At 44.1% G+C, this 18,937-nt stretch overlaps 2 pseudogenes; both read right to left on the minus strand.

Annotated features, from left to right (window-relative positions):
* Nucleotides 1-5,511: 5,511 nt before the first annotated feature.
* LOC142454523 (protein MANBAL pseudogene) lies at nucleotides 5,512-6,031 on the minus strand (annotated as a pseudogene).
* Nucleotides 6,032-16,337: 10,306 nt separating this feature from the next.
* Nucleotides 16,338-17,260, minus strand: LOC142454524 (large ribosomal subunit protein uL6-like; annotated as a pseudogene).
* Nucleotides 17,261-18,937: the final 1,677 nt, after the last annotated feature.

Consider the following 18,937-nt stretch of genomic DNA (forward strand, 5'->3'; position numbering starts at 1 on the left):
TTCAAATAACAGCAGGGTCACCCACAGTGGACAGGTTTCAGTGTCTTCAGGACTAAGCTCTACCCCATCCTGGATTTCATATCAGAAAAACATTAAAAAAAAACAGAATACAGAAAAACAAAACAAAACACTCACTGTATTCTGCATGATAGCAAGCTGTTCACATCCCTGGTAAGTGGTGAGAGGATTCACTGGCGGCTTGATCCATGTATGGCCCCTGTGAATGGTTTTTAGGGTCCCATTGAACTCCATAGCCTTCCAGGTGTTTACAAATCAGGTGTTTACAATTTAAATTTTGATAACCATTCTCTTCTCCGGATTTGGATTTTATCATTCACAATCCTTGGATCACACAGACTAGTGTACTTCGTCCGTGCAGTCCCAGTTGACCCTCCACTCAGATGACTTCTTGTTTGAAGTCAAGCGTCCTTTAAGACCTCAGGGACTGTTCTTTCTAATAGCCAGGCACCATCCAGGCTCTTCACGGCACTTTGCTCTAAAAGCAACCATATCTTCAGTTATCTCTTCATGAGGGTAAACACCAAGCAAGGCCAGGTAATAAGAACTAATTGTTCTCAGATTGGGGCTAGAATTGTGTGAGCCCCAGTATGGTGGGAAGGTTGGGGAATGGTGGGGAGCTGATGACAATGGGTAAAAGAAAGAGGTCAATGTTCTAAGATTGGTTATACAAAACTCTTATTAACAGGATCAAACTATTGAATTGTATGATATGTGAAATATATGCCCCAAAAAACTATTTTAAAAAATGAATAAATAGACTTAGCATAGGACAAAAGTTCTGGCAACCTGATCCCCCAAATAGGGCAATGGAACCTTTATAGGTCACAATAGAATGTTGTCTGACGCAGTGTTAGAAGAGGGTGCACTCTTAAGGTTTCCGTGAACTGTGCCTGGCACAATGACAACGAACGGTGCCACCAGCAAACCACCCAGCTAGAAAGGATTTGGCCGGCATTGCTCAGACCCCTGGAAATCACAGATAACAAGCCATACAAGGTCATCCGGGTCATTTCATTGGATTCCCAATGACCTGGTCCTAAGCTTTCTGAGATTGCTACCTGCCCCCTCAGCTGAGGAAACTGAGGCCCTTAGACGTTACCTGAACTGCCCAAATCACAAAGCTGTTGCATGGCCACCCAAGGTTGAACCAGGCAAAGTTGGGCTGACCCCATCCTCCACTCATCGGCCTCTGGGGAGGCGATGGTTATTCCTGTGTTCTGCCAGTGGGAGCCGAGCCGTGTTTCCAGTGGAGGGTCATGTTTTCAATTGGATGGGAATGGGAAGGAAGATGAAGTGGACCTGGTTGGGAGCCAACAACCTCTGAGCTATGCCAAACTCGTGTGAATCAGGAATACCTAGGTGAGCAGCGGGCAGGACTGGACTGGCCTGGTAAGAACAGATGGGCAGAAAAATGCAGCATCTATGACAAGGCTGAACAAGATGAGGCAGGGGCCGTGGCCAGGCACGTGCTCGCCACGCTGGCTGTGGAGAGGACCGGTGAGAAACCTGTGCAGGATGCTGGGATCAGATAAGCCAGGGCTGATGGCGAAGTTCAAGGCAGGCCACCAAGCCCCAGCCAAGGAAAAGGGTGGTGTTGCAGGACAGCTACTTAAAGATAAATGGATATTCACCTGCATGTGGGAAAGCCAGCGAGCTGGGCACCAGAGTGTGCTGGTATTTCTGACACATCTCCTTGTTTTAAAATTAATGTTCAAAGGGATTTTAAATGCTTATTATGATGCTGTCCTGTGCTGTGTCGTGTAAGAGCTACCTCCAGGAGGTCAGATCCTCAGGGCTCTGAGTGCATGTGGGTTGAGGAGAAACAGCTCAGCAAAAGGTGAGGAGGATGGTTTTGCCTGGAAGAATGTGACCAGTGTTGCTGAAAGGGCTGTGTAGAAGCTGAACTAGTATCTGTCCGCTTGTGCCTACTCTCCATGACAACAAAATGAGTTGTTTATTTACACATTTTAAACCACTTTATTGGGGACTCGTATAGCTCTTCTCACAGTCCATCCATCCATCCATTGTGTCAAGCACATTTGTGCATTTGTTGCCATCATCATTCCCAAACATTTGCTTTCTACTTGAGCCCTTGGTATCAGCTCCTCATTTTGTTCCCCTCCTTTCCCTCTCTCCCTCCCTCATGAACCCTTGATAACTTATAAATTATTATTTTTTCATGTCTTACACTGACCAATGTCTCCCTTCACCCACTTTTCTGTTGTCTGTCCCCCTGGGAAGGGGTTATATGTAGATCATTGTGATCAGTTCCCTCTTTCTCCCCCTACCTTCTCCTTAACCTCCTGGTATTGCTACTCTCATTATTGTTCCTGAGGGATTTATCTGTCCTGGATTCCCTATGTTTCCAGCTCTTATCTGTACCCATGTACATGCTCTGGTCTCGCCAGATTTGTAAGGTAGAATTGGGATCATGATAGGGGAGGAGGAAGCATTAAAGAACTAGAGGAAAGTTGTATGTTTCAATGGTGCTGTATTGCACCCTGACTGGTTCATCTCTTCCTTGTAACCCTTCTGTAAGGGGATGTTCAATTGTCTACAGATGGGCTTTGGGTCTCCACTCTGCACTCCCCCTCATTCACAATTATATGTTTTTTTGTTCTGTGTCTTAGATGCCTGATACCTGATCCTATCAACACCTCATGATCACACAGACTGGTATGCTTCTTCCATGTGAACTTTGTTTCTTCTCAGCTAAATGGCCACTTGTTTGTCTTCCAGCCTTTAAGACCCCAGATGCTACATCTTTTGATAGCTGGCCACCATCAACTTTCTTCACCACATTTGCTTATGTACCCTTTTTGTCTTCAGCAATTGGGTCCAGAAGGTGAGCATCATGGAATGCCAGGTATCAGAACAAAGTGTTCTTGCATTGAGGGAATACTTGAGTAGAGGCCCAATGTCTGTCTTCTACCCTGACACTTAACATATAAATATATATACATAGATCTGTTTCCCTAATTGTTATATATAAATATATTTACATATGTACATGCCTGTATTTAGACTTCTATAAATGTCCTTTGCCTCCTACTTCTTTCATCTATTTACTTTCCTCTTGCCCCACTATCATGTTCAGTCTTAATTTGGGTTTCAGTAATTCCTCTTGGTTACATTACCCTTGATCATGCCCTACCAGGACTCTTACACCCTCCTCACCACCGATTTGGATCACTTGTTGTTCCCTTGTCCCTGGGTTTAACACCCACTTACTTCCTCCCCTCACCCCTCCTCACTTCCCCATCTCCTGTGTCCCCCTGGAACCATTGGTCCCATTGTTTTCTCCCCTGGATTGTTTATCCTGCCTATTTTTTCTAAATAGGCATTCAGAGACAATAAATAAGCAAAAACAAAAAACAAGACAGAGCATAACAAAAGAAAACAAAACAACAACAAAAAAGATTAAGAAAAGCCTATAAATAGTTCCAGGTCTGTTTGTTGACCTTTAGGAGTATTTTCTGGCTGAGTCTGGTGGGGTGCCATGCCCTGGGCCCAAAGTCCATTTTTAGTATTCCCTGGGGACTTGATTGCTTTGCTCCCCTTGCTGCTCTGTTGCACGCCCTTAACATTTTGCCCAGGTGTCAGATTGGGCACAATTCCTGCACTGTGCCCCCAGTTTTCTTCCTGAGAGAGGTATGGGCCAGTAAGGGAAGTCTTGTCTCATGGTGGGGCTGGCCCCATGGTCCTCTCTGTTCATTGGCTGCTGTGAGCAGGAATATCGTCCTCAGGGCTTGGTGGGCCAGGAAGTTCTACTATCTCTTCTTCCCTCTTCGTTTACTCCTGTGTACTCTGATCAGAAGCATCCCTTTCCTTGAGCTGTAGCTTCAGTGCTGTCCTCTGCAGTGCATTCTTCTGGGAGGGAAGGTGGGGGATGTCCACGTAGTTGGGATTGGGGGGCCGCCCTACAGACCTCTCTATTGGTTCCCAGCTTCATGCCAGTATGTTGCCTTCATGTCTTGGCACACCAGGTATAAGTCTGGTTCCTCCCTTCCTCTCCTGTGGAGATATAAACAACACCCTCCCCTTGGGTAGGTTACTGCCCTGTTCCTCTGCTACCCATATTTTTTTTGTTTTTCTTTTTCCCTCCATTTCAGTTGGTTGCCATATGTGTCCCTGGATTTGGTCTGGTCCCTGACATAGTACCTGGATTTCACCCCAGGAATCTATGTATATGGTAAGCTTACCTCAGCAGACTCATGTTGTACTTGTCCTTTTGTGCTTGACTTGCTTCGCTTAGCATAATTTCCTCTAGTTCTTCCCATGCAATGTGCATCATGCATTCATCAGTGCTTAGGGTTGCGTAGTACTCCGTTGTATGTATGTACCACAGTTTTTTAATCCGTTCATCCGCTGATGAAAACTTAGGTTGGTTCCAACTCCTTGAAATTATGAACTGTGCCACAAAGAACATTGAAGCACAGAGGTCTGGCCGTGGTTTGTTTCTTGCCTCTTCTTGGGTATATGCCCAGTCGGGGGATTGCTGGGTCGAATGGTAGCTCGATTTCCATCTGTTTTATATATCGCCAGATCGATTTCCATAGTGGCTGTACAGATCTACCAGTCCACTAGCAGTGGATGAGAGTTCCTGTCTCACCACAGCCCCTCCAACACTTGTTACTTTCTGATTTTTTGAATTGGACTATCTTTGAGGATGTTAGGTGGTATCTCATTGTCACTTTAATTTGCATTTTTCTTATGGAAAAAAGATAGGAAACATTTTCTCGTATGTTTATTGGCCATTCTGATATCTGCCCCTGTGAAAATTCTGTTCAGATCCTGCCCCCCCCCCCGCCGCCTCAGTGGGTAATAATTAGCTTTTATCTTTTTGTAAACTAGCAGAGTACTGTAGAGTTTAGTAATAAGGACTTTGTCTGGTGTGTCTCTGCTAAAGATGTTTTCCCAGTCCATGGGATCTCTCTTTTTTTTTTTTTTCAGCATGCAGTGTGGTTTATTGATGGCTACTTCCCCAGATAACTTTTCCTCACTGGCTGGGGGATACAAGGACAGGCGGAAGCCAAAGGCACACCTTGGAAATGCTACAGTGGATTACAAAGAGGTGGGGCTGAGGCTGCCAAGCCTCCCTGTGTCAAAGGCTCGGGACTGTTGTATCTTTGAAGCATGCATCCACCCTGCAAATCTCTCCCAGATGGGGAGGAGGAGCGGCCGTCACTGGCCCAGGCATCTGCAGGCTCTCAAGGCTCTCTTCCTGAGCCACCCTGCGGCAGTGGCTGCGGCTGCCACAAGTAGGACCACTGGCTCTGCAGCCGCCGCGCTGACCCGTGAGGCCTGGCAGGGGGCTCACAGGCATACTGGGACTGTCATGGAAAGCCACAGAGTGGCAACTAAGGGTGGACCCAATGACTGGCACAGCCCAGCTCTGGGAGCTTCCCTGACTTTGGAACAAACTCCCTGGCCGTCTTTGCTCACTGGGAGTTTTACGGGGCCCTTGACTGAAACTGTCATGGGAACCTAAGGAAGAGGAAGTGGTGGTCTGGCCAGCTGGAGCCCGGGGCCTGTCATGACTGTCCAGCTCTCTGTGGTCACAGGGCATCCCAGGCCCCTCACACCCTACGTGCGGGCGGGAGTGGGAACAGGATGCTGACTCCCGGGAGGGGTGCTCCCTCAGGCCCTCGTGTCGGCCCCGCTCCACAGGCCTGCTCGTCTACCGCTTCTTCTTGGTCTCCTTCTTGGGCTTCTTGCTTGCAGAAGGAGCAGCAGCCTTGGGCTTCCTCGTCGCCTCAGCACTCCGCGGCTCAGAGGGCTTTGCCTCCGTCTCACAGGCCTTGGGAATGGCCACGATGATGGCCAGCACGCAGATGAGCTGGAAGATGGCGCCCAGGAAGAGTCCGTACAGGAGCAGGTTCTCCAGGAACGTGGGCTCTGGCACCTCAGGAGGTGAGAAGTCCAGGTCGGAGGCCATGGCCCAAAGCACTGCTGCCTGAGGTCTCCTGGCGCCCTGTTCTCCAGAGGCAGCCTCTCCGCGCCGCCGCGCCGCCCTCTTAGAAGTCCCGTGGGATCTCTTATTACTCTCTCGGTGAATTCTTTCAATGTACACAGGTGTTTTACCTTCAGTACATCCCACTTGTCAATTTGTGTCTCATATGTATTTGTGGCCTTCCTGATATCGAATAGCCTATGTATTCCCTGCACCAAAGTTCTCAGGTTTGTCCCAATACCCTCATTGATGGCCCTAATGGATTGGGGTTTTATTTCAAGGTCTGTGATCCACCTTGAGTTTATTCTTGTGCATGCAGAGAGGTAAGGGTTTTGCTTAATTTTTCTGCAGGTAGATCTCCATTTTTTCCACAGGTAGATCTGCATTTTTTCCAGCACCAATTGTTGAAGAGGGCATCGCTTCTCATTTTAGACTTTTTGGGCCCGTATCAAAGATCAATCGTCTGTATGCTGATGGTTGTATTTCAGGGATTTCAGTTATTTTCCATTGGTCTGAGTAACAGTCATTATGCCAATACCACACTGTTTTGACCACTGTGGCTGGAAAATATATGTTAAAGTCAGGTAGAGCAAGCCTCCCAACTTTGTCCTTCTTCTTGAGGAGTTCTCTGCTAAATCTGGGCTTATTCTCTCTCCATATGGAGTTGGTAATCAGTTTTTCCAATTCTTTAAGGAAAGGTGTTGGTATTTGGATCAGGATAGCATTGGATTTATATAGTGCCTTGGGCAGAACTGACATTTTTACTATATTGACTTGAGTCTTCCGATCCACGAGCATGGGGCATTTTTCCATTTGTGGAGGTCACTCTTGGTTTCTTGTAATAGTGTTCTGTAATTTTCCTCGTACAAAGCTTTTGGTTTTTCAGTAAAGTATATTCCTAGATATTTCAATTTGTGCTTGGTTATGGTAAAGGGTACTGCCTTTTTGATCCCCGCTTCCGTGGTCTTGTCTAATGTGTATAGCAGTCCAGTAGACTTCTGTGTGTTGATCTTGTGTCCTGCCACTCTGCCATATTCTTCTATTGCTTCCAATACTCCCCTTGTGGCGCTTTTGGGATTTTCCATATATGAAATCATGTCATCTGCGAACAATAGTTTCACCTCTACCTTCCCAAGGCGAATACCTTTGAGGTCTTTTCTTTGCCATATGTTGTTAGCTAAGACCTCCAGTATAATGTTAAATAAGAGTGAGATTGTTTTCGTCTTTTCTTCATTAACTACCACATTGGCTGTTGGTTTTTCATATATAGTTTGCATTATATTGAGGAATTTTCCTTCCATTCCTATCTTATTGAGTGTCTTAAACAGGAATTAGTGTTGGATGTACTCAAATGCTTTTTCTGCATCTATTGATATTATCACGTGGTTATTATAATTTTTCATGTCAATACTATGGCAAATTATATTAATGGTCTTTTTTTGTGTTGAACTATCCTGCATCCCTAGTATGAATCCCACTTGGTCATGGTGAATTATTTGTTTTATATACTTTTGTATTCTATTGGTCAGTATTTTGTATCAAAGATTTTTGCATCAATGTTTATTAGAGATATTGGTTTGTAGTTCTCAATTCTTGTGGGAGCCTTGCCCAGTTTAAGTATAAGAATTATACTAACTTCATACAAAGAGTTCTGTAGTTCGCCATCTTTTTCTATGTTCTGGAAGAGTTTGTGTAGAATTGGTGTCAGTTCTTCCTTGAATGCTTGGTGGAATTCTTCTGTGAAGCCATCTGGTCTAGGGGATTTTCTTGTTGGTAATCCCTTGATAACCTTGTCTATTTCTTCTATTGCTATGGGTCTGTTGAAGTTCTTGACATCCACCTGGGATAGTCTAGGGAGGGATTGTTTTTCCAAGTATTTGTCCATGTCTTCCAAGTTGTTGAATTCACTGGAGCACAGGCCCTCGTAGCACTGTGTAATTATCCTTTTGATTTGATTAGGGTCCATTGTAATATCCCTTGTTTCATCCCTCATCCTTGCCATTGAAATCTGTTCCTTCCTTTCTTTGGTTAGGTTTGCCACTGGTCTGTCAATTCTGTTAATCTTTTCAAAGAACCAAAAGCCTGGGTCACTTCAGAGCTGTTCTTTCAAAGCGTGGCATGTCTTCATTCAACGCTCTTTTTCCTGCTCAGTCAGAACCCGAGGCACACATTTCACAGCAACTCTTCTCGTTCCCAAATCTTCTGATAAAATTCGCTGAGCTCCAAGATCATCCAGATAGCTTCCCCACCTCTTCCAATGGTCCATCGTCAGTTTTGGAACGTAAGTGTACAAATTTTGTTGACATTTCCGTCTGTTCGGGAAGTTGACGGATATCCAGAATGAGGTTTATCATTAACCAACATTTCACCTTTTTCAAAATAAGGAAATCACTCATACACTTGAGTTTTTCCCATAGCACTGACCTTGTAAACTGTTTTCAACATCACAACAGTTTCTGCGGCATTTTTCCTGAGCTGGAAACAAAATTTCATAGCCGCATGCTGTTCTCTTCAGTCAGCCATCATAAAAAATGAGGTTCGAGTGAAACTGCTTTTACAAAAATGTATCGTGACCAGAGCAGGCAATGCCACTGGGTGCACTAACTCAGAGCAAGTTGTTCAATGTTCGCCTAGTGGGAAAACGTGTGCTATGAAAGCTCCGCCCAGCTCTGCATGTAGTTCACACATCATACAATTCAGTAGTGCAATCATTTCCGGAAGAGTTGTAAAATCATCCCCCAAATCAGTTTTAGAACATTTTCTTCTTTCTTGTATTCATTGTTCTTAGCTTCCTATTTCCCCCCAACCTTTAACATCATCACTTCAAGAAGTCCAGTTACTGCCTCTATAGATTTACCTATCCTGGCTTTCTATACAGAAAACCATTATAAACAAAATGAAAGTTAAAAAAACAAAACCCTAACAGCAATAACAAAGTAAAATAAATAAAAACATCGATTGAAAAGAAAGCAGACAGTATTAAAAACTAGAACAAATCCAAATGGATCACAAGAGAGTTCAAATAATAGGGTGGTATATTTGAACTTAACTGCATCTGCAATAATCCACGTGCCATGCGTTCTGCGCGATAGCAAGGCTGTTTCACAACCCTGCTCCATTGTCAGAAGGCTTCAATAAGGGTTTAATCCATGTGCAGTCTCCTTCATTATTTTTTATAACTGAAACAGCTTCCAAAATGGGTTATAAAGGAGATCAAATAATACGATAGTACATGTAACCTAACTACGTCTGTCATAATTGACTTTACAAAACTCGCTTTCTGCTAATAAGATTTTTATAGCCTCAACTATGATCAGAGGTGAAATCTATGTGCGGAACTTGCAAGTAAATTCTGAGTGTCCACAGTCATCCACAGCCTTCTGCAAACTTTCTGCACAGCTCTGATGCCAATCCCTCTTTTAGATTTATATTACGTTATTTACAATCCTTATATCTCAGAGGTGGTGGGCTTCTTCCTTGTGGACTTAGTTGATGCCTCACTTAGATGGCTGTTTGCTTGGAAACAAACTTTTAAGATCCCGGATGCTATTCTTTATTCTTTTAAAAAATCATTTTATTGGGGCCTCTTACAGTTTTTATCACAATCCATACATCCATCCATTGTGTCAAGCACATTTGTACATATGTTGCCATCATCATTTTCAAAACATTTTCTTTCTTCTTAAGCCTTTGGTATCAGCTCCTCATTCCCACCCACCCCCACCTCCACCCTCCATCTCTCCCTCATGAACCTGACTGCTGTCTCCCTTCACCCACTTTTCTGTTGTCCATCCCCCTGAGAAGGGGTTATATGTAGATCCTTGTGATCATTTTCCCTTTGTCCCCCCACCTTCCCCTTACCCTCCTGGTGTTGCTACTCTCATCATTAGTCCTGAGGGGTTTATCTGTCCTGGATTCCCTGTGTTGTGAGCTCTTATCTGTACCAATGTACATGCTCTGATCTAGCCTGATTTGTAAGGTAGAATTGAGGTCATCATAGTCTGGGTGGGGAGGGGAGCATCAAAGAACTGGAGGAAAGTTGTATGTTTCATCGGTGCTATACTGCACCCTGACTGGCTTGTCTCTTCCTTGTGACCCTTCTGTAAGGGATGTCCAATTATCTACATATGGGTTTTGGGTCTCTACTCTGTACTCCCCCTCATTCACAATGATATGATGTTTTTTGTTCTAGGTTTTTGATGCCTGATACCTGATCCCTTTGACACCTCATGATCACACAGGCTGGTGTGCTTCTTCCATGTGGGATTTGTTGCTTCTCAGCTAGATTGTCGCTTGTTTATCTTCAAGATCCTAGATGCTATATCTTTTGATAGCTGGGCACCATCAGCTTTCTCTACCACATTTACTTATGCACCCATTTTGTCTTTAGCGATCGTGTCGGGAAGGTGAGCATCAGGTTAGTAGAATAAAGTGTTTTTGCCTTGAGAGAGTACTGGAGTAGATGTCCATCTGCTACCTTAATATGTAACATATAAATAGATGTACATAGATCTGTTACCCTATCATTATATATAAGTATATTTACTTACGTACATGTCTGTATTTAGACCTCTATAAATGTCCTGTGCCTCCTAGTTCTTTCCTCTATGTCCTTTCTTTCCTCTTGTCCTACTGTCACATTCGGCTTTCATTCAGGTTTCAGTAACTACTCTCGGCTACATTATCCTTGATTAAGCCCCACCAGGCATCCTACACCCTCCTCACCATCGATTGTAGATCACTTATTGTTTCTTTCCCCAGCCTCCCCCTCTCCTGAGTCCCCCAGAACCGTCGGTACCCTTGTTTTCTCCTCTGGATTGTTTAACCGGCCTATCTTACCTGGATGGACATGCCAGATGCTCTTCTTTCTGGTACCCAGACACCATCTAGTTTCTTTGGCACACTTAGGCATAGTACTCATCTTGTCAGTGATCTCTTCATGAGGGTGAGCATCCAGCAAGGCCATGTCATGAGAACTGATTGTTCTTAGGTTAGGGCTAGAATTAAGTGCAAGCCCCCAAAGCCCAAAATCATAGACATATATCTCGGGCTTATATATGTCTCTGGATCACTTTAATTTCATTTTATCTTAGAGAATATTATCATTTTATCTTAGAGAATTGATGCCCCCTGGGGCATCACTTTCTCTGACATCAAGTCAGTGCTGACTATTTGCCACCATATAAGGCAGAGTAGAACTGCCCCTGTGTGTCTCCAATCCTGAAAATCTTCACAGGAATAGAAAGCCTCATCTGTTCCCTGAAGAACTGGCTGGTGATTTCAAACTGCTGACCTTGCAGTTAGCAGCCCAATGTGTAAGCACTATGCATTGATATGTCATTAGTTTAGCCAATTATAGAGAATTTAAAACACTGTTCTCTTCAACACTTTAAAGAAGTCTTGTGGAGTAGATTTGCCCAATGTGATTCGTGATTTGACTTCTTAATTGCTGCTCCCATAAGCATTTATTGAGAGCCCAAGCAAGAGGAAATCCTTGGCAACTTCAGTCTTTTCTCCATTTATCACGATGTTATTTATTTAAATTTGGGAAGGTGTTGGTAATTTTTAACCATGCTCATTCAATCTGTCTGCTAAGCAGCTAGTCAGAGAAGGTGGATTATGTGAAGAAGAATTGGGCATCAGGATTGAGGAAAGATTATTAGAACCTTTGATATGCCGATGCCACAATCTTGCTTGCTGAAAGTGAAGAGGATTTGAGGCTGAAGCTCAAGGACTACAACTTGCAGTATGAATGACAACTCAGTGTAAAGAAAACCAAAATCCTTACAATTAGATCAACCACTCATAATATTTATTCTTTCTCTTTCTATGACATTCCGATTTTAATACTTTGAGGCATCTTTCTTTTTTTCTGTCTGTTTAGTTAAAAGTTTATTAATTTTATCTTTTCACTCAAGCAATTTTTGGTTTTCTTCATTTTCTCTATTTTCTATTCTCGCCAATTTCCATTTTGTTCATTTCTAGTTCCTCTGCTTCTTTTAAGTTTAGTTTACTTATCTTTTTTGAGGTTTTATGACTATAAATTTCTGAGAACTGCACTGGCTGATTTTGGTATGCTGTTTTAAATTTTCTTTAGACATTAGACTTGATTTGAATTTGTCCTATAGTGTTTACTAGCTAGAATCAATAAGTATCAAGTCTCATGTGATTTTAAGATGGAAATAGATAAGCTTCATTATTTATAAGGAGTATATCTAATCTAGTAATATAATACAATAATATCCAGGGATTAAAAATTACAGTGTCTATACATAAAGTATAAAGAGACTGCATGTTAGTCTTGTGTCCCCCACCCTTCTTTTTAGTTTTTTATGCCTACGTTATATCTCACCATTGGACCATCAGGACCAAAGACTAGCCCCATTGCCCACTTCCTGTCAGTTACTGAAATGACTGACACTGTGCCCAGGAGGAAATAGTTTTGATAGCCCTTATAACCTTAACACGACGATTGATGTTTACACTTTCAATGTTAGTGCATCACTGGTTCAAATTTTAGTCAGCAACGCTTTCCAGAAGCAGTTTCAAGACCCATGGACAGGATAAAATTGATGATAGCCTGTTAATGCCCTTGGGGTGGAGAGAAGTCACACAAAAGACAGCATCAGAATGAGCCTGTGTCTCCTATGGTTTCTCTCTGATAAAGGTGCTTCTTTCCTCTTCCTCCGCCTCTTTTTCCCAGTCCCCCCAATGTGCATCCTGCTGCACATCCCCCTTGGCTTCCTCGTGCCAAGAAGTCCTCCCGATTTCCCCATGTGCCTTCTCCTCCTGCTCGCCTCCTCCGAGGGAGCAAGAATTGGCTGTCGTGCTGAATTCACTGTAGGAAAACTTGACCGCCGCTCGGATAAGAATCTTTTGACTGTATGTCCTTGCCTAGCAATACCACTTGCTTATGCAATTCCACCCTGGACTGGCCAGCCCAGGGCATTTTTCCCTGGAGTATATATAGATTCATCGAAGTTCGCCTCATCTTTCAGACTGTGAAGGGCACTTGTCAGACATGCTTTCCCTCTATCTCTTACAGACAGAGCTGGAAACCTGCCATTTGGGAGGACAGCATGGGACAAGGAATGTATGCAAAGTAGAACGCACCCAGAAATTGCCACACACAATGTCAGATTCTGAGCCATTCATTTCGGCTTAGCCCAAAGTCCTTTCCTCGCATGCTGTGGATAGAATGCCTGCCAGCCTGCGGCTCAAACAGCTGCTAAGGGACTGCTCATCTGCTCTCGCATCTGCGCTAGGCCATTAACAAGCTGCTGGAGCAGGTAGGTCAGGTTCTGGTTGCAAAGAACAAGCTGGGTGCGGAGCTGCCAGCCAACTTATCCACCATAGCCTTCCTTGGCATCAGTTTGAACTTTCAAGGTGAGTGGATATTCAGTAATGATATGCACTTCTCTCGACTTCAATCTTAGAGACTTTCCTAACGTGTAATTTAGAGAAGAAAAGGCAGAAAGGTGGTTGTTCTTTTTTTCTTTTCTTACCTTTAAATGGTGTTTGTTGTTGGGAAAGTACACAGCAAAACATACGCCAATAGTTTTGTTCATGTACAATTAATGACAGGGATTACATTCTCTGAAGTGGGCGACCCCTTCACACTCCTTCTCTGAGTGGTTCTTCCTTCGTGAGCGTAAACTCGACGCCCCTCGGTTCCTCTTTCATCTTTCAACTTGATTCTGCTTCTCTCTCTCTCTCTCTCTCTCTCTCTCTGTCATATTTTCTTAACCATCCTAGTGGGAGTGTAATGATATCGCATCCTGATTTTGGTTTTACTGATCACATAAGTCTTCAAAGAGCAAACTACTAAAGGGAGCCTTTTTTTAACTAGTTAATCTACTAGTTAAGTTAAACTACTCTCAGGGCCTAAGAACATGTCAGATGATATTTGGGGTTTTCGGTTTAAAGATTATCTCAGGGTAATAGTTTCAGGGTTCCCCTGACCCACCGTGACTGTGGAAAGTCCAGAAGCCATGAAACCGTGAAACTGTTCTACATCCCCCTGAGATCAGGATTCTCCCGTGCAATCTTTTCTCAAAAGGTTCCTTAAGGCTGGCCGGGCCCGGCCCGTGCTTTCCTCTCACAGCAAATGAGACACAGCTCACGGAGGCTCTTAGCCGCACATTCCACACCTGCCCCCTGTTCCTGGCACTCCGTTTCCCTCTCTTGTTTTACCAAATTGAAACCAATCCTTGGGCCTTGGACGGCCGCTCACAAAACTTGACAGCTCCCAGAACTGCACTAGGCGCTAGGAGGTAGGACAGAAACACTAGCCATGTCATTAGGCCACTGAACTGGGGAGTCCCATGAACTCATGACCCTAAACCTTCAAACCAAGGAGCCAAATTCCATGACAGGTTTGGGTGCACACAGGTAGTCGCAGCAGCTACGTTTTGTGCAGTTGTGGTGAATATATCTATCACGTGGCTTTTGCCAGCTCAACGTTTTACAGTGTACAACTTATTGCCAGCAATGACAAGAATCATGTGTGGGACACTAATCCTTAACCATGTGGTTCATTTCCAACACTGTTAGCCTCTGTTTTTCCCCCTTCCTCCCACCCCCAGTAACTACTCTTGGTAACCAGTCATACATTTTAATCTCTATACACTTTATCTTTTCTTATCTTTTTCTATAAGGAAGATTGTACAATATCCTTTGTGATGGACCGATTTCACTCAGTATAATGTCTTCCTGCCTTATACACACTGCAGCCTGTATTAGACCTCCCTCTGTCTGAGTTATAGGCCATAGTATGTACACAGCCCATTTATTTCCCCAAATCCTTCTCAGCATTTGTCTCTCTCTCTCATTTTTTCTTAACCATCCTAGTGGGAGTATAAAGATATCACATCATAATTTTGGTTTAGATATCTCCAGTGACTCAGAGAATCTTTTCAGATGTTTGATGGCCATTTGAAGGCCTTTGTTGATAAAATACCTATAGAAAGCTAGTTAAAATTTTTTTAACCAAAAAACATTTACTGCCATGTTAAAATTGTTTAATAGTTCTATTGACATATAATTCACACATCATATAATTCAGTGGCTCAAACATATTAAAAATGTTGGTACAATCATCACTACAATACACTTCTACAACATTTTCTCCCCACAACCTGCCCTGCCATAACTCTTAGGAACTATTATCCAGCTACTGTCTCTATAGATTTACCTATCCCGGATTACGCAAGAGTAATATATAAGACAGAAAAACTTTAACTGAAAAATCAGAAAATAGTGCAAACTAGAACAAATTTAAAATGCATGACAAGAGAGAATACATGATAAGGCATTAAATTTTAACCTAACTACATCACTTTCCAGTGCACTTTATCTGATATCAAGACTATTCTTACTTCTGGTCAATGGTCAGGGGCTTAATCCACATGGAGACTTGCAGATGGATTTTAGGGCTGTCACTGTCATCCATACCTCTGCAAACTCGGTGCTCAGAAATTAATGCCACTCTCTTTTTTTAAATTATTTTTTCTAATACCCTTCTCCTATTATGTTCAATCCTTGGGTCATTCAGGCTGGTGAGCGTCTTCCACATGGACGTAGCTGAACCTCATTTAGACTGGCTCTTCGTTTGAAGACAAGCCTTCCAGACCCCAGATGCTATGCTTTCTGATAGCCGGGCACCATCTGATTTCCTCACCATGCTTTGCTAGAGCATCTATATCTTCAGTGATGTCTTCGTGAGGGCCAGTATGGAATAAGACCACACCATAAGACTTAATTGCTTTTAGATTAGGGCTATGATTAAGTGTGAGCTCAAAATCCATTCTATAATCTATAGTTTATATATGTCCTTGGTCCACTTTATTTATTACCTACATTATTCATGATTTTTTTAAAAGAGCATTTTATTGGGGGCTCTTACAACTTTTGTTACAATCTATACATCAATTGTATCAGATGTATTAGTACATTCTTTTCTAGACATTTACTTTCTATTGCGCCCTTGGGACCAGATCTTCCCCCCTCCTCCTTAGGCCCCTTGATAGATTCCTTGGTCCACTTTAGAGGCATCAAATTACTGGAGAACATTATAAATCACCCCCATGGGGTTTATGGTTATTCCATAATAGTAATCATGTAGTCAGTGATATGGAGTTTAAAATACTGTCTAGGAAAGTAAAATAGACATGCACAGGACAGCTTAAAGACTGAAGTACATGGAAAGTTGCCTTGTACAGATTAAAAACTTAAGTGACAGGACACTATTTACACAAACAATGAGGGTTGGAGACAGGGAAAAACTTTCTTTTTTTTCATTACATAAACTTTATTGGATTGGAGTAAAGCATCACAGACAAGTCTAAAGGACACCTCTTAGAGCTTACTCATCAGCCTGCTGAACTGTTCCTTTTTCAGAAACATAGATACCCTCCAAAAACCTTTGATTATCCTTGTTTTTAAGTGTTGTGGCTTGCTGAATTAAAGCAACTGAATTTGATACAAGCTCAATGTTGTTTCCTTCAAGAATTAACTCATCTTTCTGGGCTCGAGAAATGGAATAGGCAACACCTGTCCTCATGCAAACCCTCCGGATGTATTTTTTAAAACATTTTATTAGGGGCTCATACAACTCTTATCACAATCCATACATATACATACATCAATTGTATAAAGCACATCTGTACTTTCTTTGCCCTAATCATTTTCAAAGCATTTGCTCTCCACTTAAGCCCTTTGCATCAGGTCCTCTTTTTTTCCCCTCCCTCCCTGCTCCCCCCTCCCTCATGAGCCCTTGATAATTTATAGATTATTATTTTGTCATATCTTGCTCTATCCGGCGTCTCCCTTCACCCCCTTTTCTGTTTTCCGTCTCCCAGGGAGGAGGTCACATGTAGATCCTTGTAATCAGTTCCCCCTTTCCAACCCACTCACCTGGATGTATTTTTAACCCAAGAAATTACGGATTTCCACAAGAGACCCATTCTCCTGAATAACCACGTTGATGGGGAAGTGGGTACACACAGCCCTCCTCTCGTATCGGAAGCCCAGTGTCCCACCCTTGATCATGTTCTGTACATGACTACAGGTCGTGCGGACAGTAGCCAGTTCCTTTCTATTTCCCCACCATTTGTCAACTCAAAGCTTCTTCTTCTTCTTCCCAAGGAGGCTGAGTTCTACATTGATGTGATTGAAGTCCCTCCGCTGGGTTCCTCTGGGGCCCTTCACGATGACCATGCACCCCTTCAGGGAAATGTCCACATTCTCTGGAATGTCCACAGTCTGGTTGCTGAGAATGGTCTTCATTCTTGCAGTAGATGCGGCCAAGAGCATAGAAAGCTCAGTGGATCTCCCAGTGGTTTCAAACTTTGGGCTATGCAGATCGCAGCCCAACCCATAACCACGACACCACCAGGGCTCCTTAGGGCAAAACTTTCAATAACCTGCATTCACAAAGACATAACTCTGCCTGCTGGACTAAAATGTGGCATAAAAAGCAAAGAGAATGTGAAAATAGCCAACATATGGTTGGCTATTTTAGTCTTAAATTGCCATTTGTTGGGCACCCTCCTCAAGGCAAGAGATTTGAACTAAAGTAAATGAGTTTCAAATCCAAATCATGGGGAGAGTAGTCATCTGCTTCGTCTTACACCGGGGTGTTTAAGCCATAAAAACACGGGAGTGTTTCACTTCCTTTCATCTGCTACAGGTGTGCTTGAAGTCCAGGCCACTTACGGAGCTTCCAGGTGGGATCTAGACAGGCAGTTTTTAAGGGCTATCTCTCTAGCACCTTTTAAACAGATTTTAGGGAACAAATATCAGACTTTCACAAGTTCCATTTTTTGTTATATATTGGCTGACAAAACAGGAGCTGGCTGGACTAACGAGATGGCAAACATTACAGCTCCTTGCATGTCTTTTTAAGATTCTGGCTGGCGAGCTTTTTCTTTTTTCTTTTCCCAGAAGCAAGATGGAAGTGGGATAAAGGATAAGGCAGGTGTGGGCAATGGCGGAGATGGCACCAAGGGAGGGGACCCAGCAGCAGGTGAGAGAAGGCCCAGTGTTCAGTGCGTGTGAGAGTGCGTGTTTGTGTGTGTGAGAGTGCATGTGTGCGTGCATGTGTACGTGATGGGAGAATGCTTACCAAATAGGAGAGGATGGTTTTCTTCTGCTCGGCAACGTGCATGTGGACACAGCTTCTCCCCGAAGCCTCCGGAAGCACCTAGTTCTGGAGACTCTTCGCCAGTAACTACGATTTTAGGGCTGACGATATTACACATAGACGAAAACGCCGTCAGCTGACGTCGCCGACACCGACACTGCCGTCTCCCCGGCCTTCCTCCGAGGGCTTGCTCCTTGAGGCTTCCGGCAGTCCCCAAGTCCAGCTGCCCTGGTCCTGCCCAGGGAAGGTGGAAAGTCAGGGCCAGGACAGAAGCGGACGGACCTAAGTGTGCTCGCGCAGACAGACGGCGTCAGAACAGAAAGGCCTCGGCCTCCAGCGGCACACGCACTCTCTGGATCTGGGCTACCAACAGGGGATGCCCTGGTTCCGAACCAGGGAAGCAAAAGGAAGAGGTGGCAGAACCCAGCCACTGGTCAAAGAATGGCCCTGGTGGGGCTGAGAAGGTCTCCGCACCCACAGGGTGCCTGACGCTCTCTGTGGGCTTCCTGCCACCAGGAAACCTGCCGTCCAGAAACCGTCCCGTGGGAGCGATCCGAGCTGGAACAGCCAGACCTGGAACAGCAGTTGGGAGTGGACGTGGGGCAACAAGCCTGGGATAGCCCATCCTGGGACGGTCAGGCCTGGAACACGCTGGTCCAGAACTGTGCGAAGGATTCCTGCTGCCGCAGTTCCAGCAAGCGTCGCTCTAGGATCTGCAGACCATACGCACATTAGATTTCCTGCTAAGGAGCCCAGAGGCACAGGGTCTGAGGGTGTGTGAAGATAGACGCGGAGCCCCGTGCCCATCCGGGGCAGTGACG

Source organism: Tenrec ecaudatus, chromosome 8 (assembly GCF_050624435.1).
Source record: "Tenrec ecaudatus isolate mTenEca1 chromosome 8, mTenEca1.hap1, whole genome shotgun sequence".
In the NCBI taxonomy this organism is placed as follows: domain Eukaryota; kingdom Metazoa; phylum Chordata; class Mammalia; order Afrosoricida; family Tenrecidae; genus Tenrec; species Tenrec ecaudatus.